This window comes from Rhinoderma darwinii, chromosome 3 (genome assembly GCF_050947455.1).
Source record: "Rhinoderma darwinii isolate aRhiDar2 chromosome 3, aRhiDar2.hap1, whole genome shotgun sequence".
NCBI classification, from domain to species: Eukaryota; Metazoa; Chordata; class Amphibia; order Anura; family Rhinodermatidae; genus Rhinoderma; species Rhinoderma darwinii.
Genome location: NC_134689.1, coordinates 29,850,238 through 29,860,369, shown reverse-complemented (window position 1 = coordinate 29,860,369; position 10,132 = coordinate 29,850,238).

Here is a 10,132-nt window from a genome sequence, read left to right as displayed (position 1 = left end):
TGTATATATATGTGTATGTGTATATATATGTATGTGTATATATATGTATGTGTATATATATGTATGTGTATATATATATGTATGTGTATATATATATATGTGTGTATATATATATATATATATGTGTGTGTGTGTGTGTGTGTGTGTATATATATATATATATATATATATATATATGATACTGTCTGCTGAGAAAAGGTGGGTATGTGGGACTACCTACAGGGTACTGCATGGCACTGTCTACAAGGGGGATGTACGGCAGGGGGGCTGTGTGTGGAACCATACAGGGGGGTTGTGACACTATATACAGGGGGCATTGTGTGGGGAACGCCCTACAGGTGTCTTTGATTAGAGCTCCGAGACATAACTTTGCTTGGGTTTAGTACAAGGATACTTATAGCTGGGGCCTGTATCTAAGGCTACATTCACACGAGCATGACAGATTTACGTGCGTAAAAAAACGCACGTACATCTGTCCATATGCGTTGCGTTTTGCATCAGTGTGCTTTGCGTGTGGTGTGTGTTTTTCACGCACTTGTAAACACTTTTTTGTTGTTTTTTTCAATGTAACTGATGCGTGAAACACAGACTGCACACAGATGTCATTTGTGAGCTGTCCGTGGTTTCAACACACCGATTGACTTCAATGGGCGAATAGGTGCGTGAAAACGCACCAATACAGGACATGCGGTGAGTTTCAGGCAACGGACACCTGCTGCGTGAAAACTCCCGCATGTGTGAATAGCCCCATTGAAATCAACGGGTCCGTGTACTGTGCGTTGTTTCAATGCACAGCACACGGATAAGAATCACTCTCGTCTGAATGAGCCCTAAGTCTATCATGTGTGATTCTGTCCGCTGGGGCCCTGTATCTAAGCCTATCATCTGTGATACTGTCTGCTGGGGCCCTGTATCTAAGCCTATTTCAGCATCCCAGAAGATTCCCTTCTGGTTCCTGTCTAAATGTATTTGACATGTTTTGTTATTTTCCATATTATGTGCTGTTGACCATGCAAATAGTATGTGACGGTTGTAGTTTTGAGCCACTAGAGGGAGCATTTTGCATCTTTGATGTGTTTGGAAGAAAGTGGAGCCTGCTTTAACCATAGAGCTCTGTCAGAAAACAGTGAGGCCCCATGCACATGACCGTATTTTTTCCCTCCCGTAAATACGAGTCCTTTGTCACACGTTTTTAACCCGTATTTAACCGGACCCGTGCCCATAAATACGGGTTCGTTGTCATCCGTAAAAAAAGGGGGGCTGGAAATTATGTCAAAATCATGTCCAAACCCCTTAAAAGGGTCACATGATCGCTCAGACGCCATTTTCTCTGCTTTTTTTCAAAAATGTAAATCCCCGGACGTCGCCTAGCAATGCTCCCGTAATTACCGGAGCCCCATAGACTTCTATGGGCCTGCCCGTGCTGTAATTACGGCCTGAAATAGGACATGTTCTATATTTTTCAATGGTCCGGGCACCTTCTTGTACGCAAACGGGAAGGTATCCGTGACCAATAGAAGTCTATGCGTCCATAATTACGGGCGTTTTTACGGTCGTGTGCATGGGGTCTTAGTGAGTTGAGTCCTGCCTGCTCTAAGCATAGGACCTGTTTTTAGGGTGTCTATACACTGTTACACCTTCCAGAAGGAGATAGGCCTCAGCCCTGTTAGCTGAGCCTACCACAGCCTCAATGTAGACAAGAGACTGAGAATTATCTATCTTCATACCAACTTTCACCACAACTCCACAGCAATATTCCTTCATCTCCTCAGAAGCTGTGTGTTCTGCCTCTGAGGAGAAGTGTAAGGGTATGTTCACACGGCAGCGTCCATTACGGCTGAAATTACGGAGCTGTTTTCAAGAGAAAACAGCTCCTGAATTTCAGACGTAATGGCATGTTGCAGGCGTTTTTCGCTGCGTCCATTACGGACATAATTGGAGCTGTTTTTCTATGGAGTCAATGGAAAACGGCTCCAATTACACTACCGTTCAAAAGTTGTGTCACTTAGAAATCTCCTTATTTTTGAAAGAAAAGCACAGTTTTTTTCAATGAAGATAACATTAAATTAATCAGAAATACACTCTATACATTGTTAATGTGCTAAATGACTATTCTAGCTGCAAACGTCTGTTTTTTAATGCAATATCTACATAGGTGTATAGAGGCCCATTTCCAGCAACCATCACTCCAGTGTTCTAATGGTACATTGTGTTTGCTAACTGTGTTAGAAGGCTAATGAATGATTAGAAAACACTTGAAAACCCTTGTGCAATTATGTTAGCACCGCTGTAAACAGTTTTGCTGTTTAGAGGAGCTATAAAACTGACCTTCCTTTGAGCTAGTTGAGAATCTGGAGCATTACATTTGTGGGTTCGATTAAACTCTCAAAATGGCTAGAAAAAGAGAGCTTTCATGTGAAACTCGACAGTCTATTCTTGTTCTTAGAAATGAAGGCTATTCAATGCGAGAAATTGCCAAGAAACTGAACATTTCCTACAACGGTATGTACTACTCCCTTCAGAGGACAGTACAAACAGGCTCTAACCAGAGTAGAAAGAGAAGTGGGAGGCCGCGCGGAAACAACTGAGCAACAAGACAAGTACATTAGAGTCTCTAGTTTGAGAAATAGACGCCTCACAGGTCCTCAACTGGCAGCTTCATTAAATAGTACCCGCAAAACGCCAGTGTCAACGTCTACAGGGAAGAGGCGACTCCGGGATGCTGGCCTTCAGGGCAGAGTGGCAAAGAAAAAGCCATATCTGAGACTGGCTAATAAAAGGAAAAGATTAAAATGGGCAAAAGCACACAGACATTGGACAGAGGAAGATTGGAAAAAAGTGTTATGGACAGACAAATCGAAGTTTGAGGTGTTTGGATCACACAGAAGAACATTTGTGAGACGCAGAACAACTGAAAAGATGCTGGAAGAGTGCCTGACGCCATCTGTCAAGCATGGTGGAGGTAATGTGATGGTCTGGGGTTGCTTTGGTGCTGGTAAAGTGGGAGATTTGTACAAGGTTAGGCCTCATTTACACGAACGTAATATACGCGCGTGCGACGCGCGTGGTTTGCACGCATGTCGTACGCACCTATATTAGTCAATGGGGCAGTTTAGACGATGCGTGAATTGCGCTCAGCGCGTGCGCGCAGAAAAAAACTCACGACATGTTCTATAATCGTGCGTTTTTCGCGCACTCACGCACCCATTGAAGTCAATGGGTGCGTGAAAACCACGCATGCCGCACGGAAGCACTTCCGTGCGAACTGCGTGATTCGCGCAAGAGCTGTCAAACTCCTGAATGTAAACAGAAAAGCACCACGTGCTTTTCTGTTTACAAACATCCAAACGGAGTGTCAAATTCGAGATGAGCGCACCGAACTTCACCGGGTTCGGCCAAACTCGTTTTGACCGAAACCGGTAAAAAATGTTCGGGTACGCGACGTCAGGAGACAGTCACTGTCCACGGTGCTGAAAGCGTTAAACTGGTTCAGCACCATGGACAGTGACTTCCGCTCCGAAAATCCATGAACCTGTAAAAAAAAAAAGACGTTCTGACTTACCGATAACTCCGGTCTGACCTCCCGGGATGACAGTTTAGTCCAAGTGACAGCTGCAGCCAATCACAGGCCAAGCACAGGCTGCAGCCAATCACAGGCTGCAGCGGTCTCATGGACTGCGGCGTCATCCTGGGAGGTGGGGCCGGATGACAAGAGAGGGACGCGTCACCAAGGCAACTGCCGGGAGCCCGGACTGGGGGAAGCAGGAAGTTCTTGGTAAGTATGAAAGTCTTTTTTTATTCACAGGTTGGTGTATATTGTGTTCGGCATTCACTGTCGAGGGTGCTGAAAGAGTTACTGCCGATCAGTTAGCTCTTTCAGCACCTTGGACAGTGACGGGCGTCGACTAGCCTCATCTCTATGATGGCGGCTGCGTGAAAATCACGCAGCCGCGCATCATACACTGATGACACACGGAGCTGCCAAGTGCCTTTTGCGCGTGCAAAACGCAGCGTTTTTTGCGCGCGCAAAACGCACACGCTCGTGTAAATGAGGCCTAAAAGGGATTTTTAATAAGGAAGGATATCACTCCATTTTGCAACACCATGCCATACCCTGTGGACAGCGCTTGATTGGAGCCAATTTCATCCTACAACAGGACAATGACCCAAAGCACACCTCCAAATTATGCAAGAACTATTTAGGGAAGAAGCTGGCAGCTGGTATTCTATCTGTAATGGAGTGGCCAGCGCAGTCACCAGATCTCAACCCCATAGAGCTGTTGTGGGAGCAGCTTGACCGTATGGTACGCAAGAAGTGCCCATCAAGCCAATCCAACTTGTGGGAGGGGCTTCTGGAAGCATGGGGTGAAATTTCTCCCGATTACTTCAGCAAATTAACAGCTAGAATGCCAAAGGTCTGCAATGCTGTAATTGCTGCAAATGGAGCATTCTTTGACGAAAGCAAAGTTTGAAGGAGAAAATTATTATTTAAAATAAAAATCATTATTTCTAACCTTGTCAATGTCTTGACTATATTTTCTAGTCATTTTGCAACTCATTTGATAAATATAAGTGTGAGTTTTCATGGAAAACACCAAATTGTCTGGGTGACCCCAAACTTTTGAACGCTAGTGTACGTCGCAAGAAGTGACAGGCACTTCCTTGACGCGGGCGTTTTTATTACGCGCCGTCTTTTGACAGCGGAACGTAAAAAAAATGACCGTCGGCACAGTACATCATAAAACCCATTCAAATGAATGGGCAGATGATTGCCGGCGCTTTGGAGCCGTATTTTCGGACGTAATTCGAGGTTAAAACGCCCGAATTCCGTCCGTAAATAGGGTGTGTGAACCCAGAACACGTGCCGGCGTTGTCTAGGGTTCTCCATTTAAGTCACTCAATTTAACCAAAATCACTGCAAAAATTAATTCTTGTAACTATACAACTGCTGCTGGAAATTGTGGAATCTCTGCCCAGGTATTGCTGGATGAGAGAAACGGTAACCAACTAGTCACCTTCATTTCCCTATTGGCTGAAGTGGACCGCAAGTACTGTGCCTCCATCTTGGACGTATTGTGCATATTAGGATTCTGCAGTAAACGTGAGTTGTACCATCTATCCGTGTCCTCTGGTCCCTGAACTACACCATCACGGGCACCCCACTCAACACCAGCCAGAGACACTACATTGCATCGGGTGTTGCCCCAGGGGAAAGACCACCACCACCGCCACCTAAGAGGAGTGGGGGAGGAGAAGGTAGAGTCCCTAGGGACCTCCGGCTGTACCGTAGACTACAGCCTGCCGTGTACTACGACTCCCATCCTTTCAACACACGCTCCCCTGGATTGCTGCACTATCATGTGTGATACTATCTGCTCGGACCCTGTATCTAAGCCTATCATATGTGATATGGTCTGCTGGGGCCATGTATCTAAGTATCATGTGTGATACTGTCTGCTGAGACAATGCATCCAATTCAATCCAGCGGTTCAGCTATACGAGCCTTAGTCCTATAGATATGCTATCTCCGATATATATGTAAAAATAATAAAAAATATCGGGAGGCGGGGGTAAATATGTCTCGGGGCCCCTTATCTTTTAAGACCCTAGCAACACCCCTAGTGGCATCCTCTACAGGGAGGCTGTGCGGCATCATCTGCAGGGAGGCTGTGCGTCATCATCTACAGGGAAGCTATGCGGCATCATCTACAGCAGGGGTCTCAAACTCGGCCGGGTAAGTGGGCCGCATATAGAAAAAATGGGAAGTTGACGGGCAACATTACTTTCAAATTTGATACAATACAAAATTATTATTAATCAATTAGTTATTTGAACTACAATAACACTATATTACTATAATAACAATACTACATTACTATAATAATACCGCTAGGTTTAAAATTTGAGATATTTCTCCACATGCTTATTTCAACAATCCAGCTTTCCAGTTTAAGTGTCGCTAAATGCAGTCCGACGGCTCAGTTAGCAGCGTTTGGCAGACACACATGTCAAGATTGGGCAGCCCCTTTTTAGATAGTGCCACAGTGCCCTCTGTGGATGCTGCCGCTGTGCCCTCTGTGGATGCTGCCGCAGAGTCCTCTGTAGATGCTGCCGCAGTGCCCTCGGTGGATGCTGCCGCAGTGCCCTCTGTAGATGCTGCCGCAGTGCCCTCGGTGGATGCTGCCGCAGTGCCCTCTGTGGATGCTGCCACTGAGTCTTCTGTAGATGCTGCCACAGAGTCCTCTGTAGATGCTGCCGCAGTGCCCTCTGTAGATGCTGCCACAGTGCCCTCTGGAGATGCTGCCACAGTGCCCTCTGTAGATGCTGCCGCAGTGCCCTCTGTAGATGCTGCCTCAGTGCCCTCTGTAGATGCTGCCTCAGTGCCCTCTGTAGATGCGGCCACAGTGCCCTCTGTAGATGCTGCCACAGTGCCCTCTGTAGATAATGCAACACACCCCTAGATAAGGCCACAGTGCCCTCCGCAGATGCTACCACAGTGATGTCAGGGTCTTGCCCAGAGCTGGAGTCCCGGAGCAGAGCCGCTTCTAGCACTCGAACTACAGTAGATTTGTGACTGCAGTTCTGGATTTATTTGGAGTATAGGACATTATGTTACAGTAGAGTTATGACTGCAGATCTGGATGTGGCTGGAGTATAAGACATGATGTTACAGTAGAGTTGTGACTGCAGCTCTGGATGTGACTGGAGTATAGCACATTATATAACAGTAGAGTTGTGACTGGAGCTCTGGATTTGTTTGGAGTATAAGACAAGATGTTTGCATCTGCATCTACTGATGTTGCAGTAGAGTTGTGAGTGTAGCTGTGGATGTCTCTGGAGTATAGTACATGATGTTACAGTAGAGTTGTGAGTGCAGTTCTGGATGTGACTGGAGTATAACATGTTACATTAGAGTGGTGACTGCAGCTCTGGATGTGACTGGAGTAAAGTACATGATATAATAGTAGAGTTGTGAGTGCAGCCTGGCATTCCAGCTCTGCTCATGACATCACTGTCCATATATGGACAGAGATGTCAGGTGCTCATGACATCACTGTCCATATATGGACAGAGATGTCAGGGGCAACCCCAGAACTGGAGTCCCGGGCAGAGCGCTAGTTCTCCTAACATCACTGGGAGTCCTGCCCTGGGGAAGCCCCTGACATCATTGTCGATGTATGGACAGCGATGTCAGAGGCTATACTAGCGCTCTGCCCGGGACTCCGCTCTGGCGAAGACCCTGACACACTGTCCATATATGGACAGCGATGTCCGGGAATTCCACAGAGTCCCGGAGCAGAGCCGATACTAGCGCTCTGCCCGGGACTCCGCTCTGGGGAAGACCCTGACACACTGTCCATATATGGGCAGCGATGTCAGGGAATTCCACAGAGTCCCGGAGCAGAGCCTGTACAAGCGCTCTGCCCGGGACTCCGCTCTGGGGAAGACCCTGACACACTGTCCATATATGGGCAGCGATGTCCGGGAATTCCACAGAGTCCCGGAGCAGAGCCGATACTAGCGCTCTGCCCGGGACTCCGCTCTGGGGAAGACCCTGACACACTGTCCATATATGGGCAGCGATGTCAGGGAATTCCACAGAGTCCCGGAGCAGAGCCTGTACAAGCGCTCTGCCCGGGACTCCGCTCTGGGGAAGACCCTGACACACTGTCCATATATGGGCACCGATGTCAGGGAATTCCACAGAGTCCCGGAGCAGAGCCGATACTAGCGCTCTGCCCGGGACTCCCCTCTGGGGAAGACCCTGACACACTGTCCATATATGGGCAGCGATGTCAGGGAATTCCACAGAGTCCCGGAGCAGAGCCTGTACTAGCGCTCTGCCCGGGACTCCGGCTCTGGGGAAGCCCCAGACATCGCTGTTCATATGTGGACAGCGATGTCAGGGAATTCCAGAGTCTCGGAGCAGAGCCGATACTAGCGGCTCTGTGTCCGCGGGCCGCAGATGACAGCCCCAGGGGCCACATGCGGCCCGCGGGCCGCGTGCTTGAGACCCCTGATCTACAGGAAGGCTGTGCGGCATCATCTACAGGGAGGCTGTGCGGCATCATCTACAGGGAGGCTGTGCGGCATCATCTACAGGGGGCTGTGTAGCATCATCTATAGGGAGGCTGTGGGGCATCATCTACAGGGAGCTGTATGGCATCATCTATAGGGAGGCTGTGTGGCATCACCTACAGGGGGCTGTGTGGCATCATCTATAGGGAGGCTGTGGGGCATCATCTACAGGGGGATGTGTGGCATCATCTATAGGGAGGCTGTGTGGCATCATCAAACAGCTGTAAATAGTGTCTAGGTTGGGACAAAAACAGCCTGACCAATGAAATTCATCAGTTTTTTTAATGGCCATTAAAGGGATGTTAGACGGCCATTAAAAACGGACAGACGGACTGGAAATGGATGAAAATTTAGAGACACAAAAAAAAGCAAAAAAAAAAGCTGCTGCGAATAATGCCACCGACGTTTTTTTAGCCAAACATTGGAGTGGACACGAAAGAAAGATCAATCATTTTTTTTATACCCTTCCTTCCTTTTGGATCCATTTCTGACTTTGGCTAGAAAAAACTGCACCAAAACTGTGTATTTGATCCTGGCCTTAAAGCGTTATCCAATCAAGTCCTTAGGAAACCCCAGGGTGAATCCAAACGGAGAGGAACAGTGAGAGCGGCACCATGACCGAACCGCATCAAAAATACATAGAAACCTCACAGAAGACATTAAAGGGAATTTGGGAAATTTAAAAGTACATCGATAAGGATGGAGTGGAACGCATAGTGGCTAGGCAAGGATAATGGTATTAAGGAAGTAACATATATGGGTCAATGTAATACGGTCATGAGTTCAAGGAGATAGTAATGCAACAAATGTTTATCTTTCTAACTTACACCTACTCCAGTATTACCAAGGAAGGGAGACAGAATAAATGCACCACTGTTATGCTGATGAGTGACAATGTTTCAAATATTACAGTGTATACGCTCCTGCGTGAGTTGATGATGTCATCTGTCTGATTGTTAATATACAGTTTTGTTTAACTTGTACGATGCTTGTTGGAAAACCAATAAAAAAATGTTTTAAAAAAAAAAAAAAATACATAGAAAGCCAAAATCATGATAAAACCGCAGCAAAAATTAATGTACTTGCATACAATATTGCCACGGTACTTTTCTCTCTTCGTGAATACACCCTAACAGATTATGCAATGGCGGATCATCATAGGGCGTCTTGGGCGGCTGCCTGAGGCACCTGGGGGGCCCATGGTTGCCCAAAGTATAATGTAGTTATGTCGCGTTTTTTCCGCAATTTTGCAGCGAATTGCGGCAGAGACCGCGACTATACGGCATTATGATGCTAGGAGTCCCTGCCTCCCCACGGAACTGCTGTCCTGTACTGTATCATTTTGTTCAGGTCTATGATGCCAGGAGTCCTGTTCACTTGTACCGCGGTGGGGCCGGGAAATGCGGCCGACACTCGGACCGTTTTTTATAGCCCGAACTTGGTCGTATGCAAGAGGTGTTAAGAAACACTGCTGTATAACAACATGGTAGATCAGAACTGAGTTCTACCTCCCCTAGGCCTGTAGTGCACACCAGCGCTGGACGGTGTCTGGTGACTACATATATCACAGGTATGATCTACATAGCCGCACACTTCCTGCTTATCTGACACTACCTCCCCCTCCGAGTCGAGGCTCCATGGAGCTCACATTTACAGGGTAAGAAGCTTTTAAATGAATTTAAATGCACAGAACATGAAACGCATACAACATACAACAAGATTATGTGGACAGTGCACGGTCTGGGCCCAGTTTTAATGCTTTCTTTTCACGCTTCAATGCAGAGAATGGAAATATTTCATTGAAACATTCTGAGCAGCTTAAAAAAAATCACTGCAGTCAATGCATTCTCCTTGTCAGCCGCATTGAACTCTGTACACTCCTGAGCTGCGTCATTTCTCGCTTTACTAACTTCTTGTAGTTCTTCACTTTGACTATTGTTAAATAAAACTACAGACCTTGCTGCATTATGGAAGAATATAAATTTTTTTAATATTTGATGCGCAATTTATTATAATCTGATACTGCATTAAGGGTATGTGCACACACACTAAT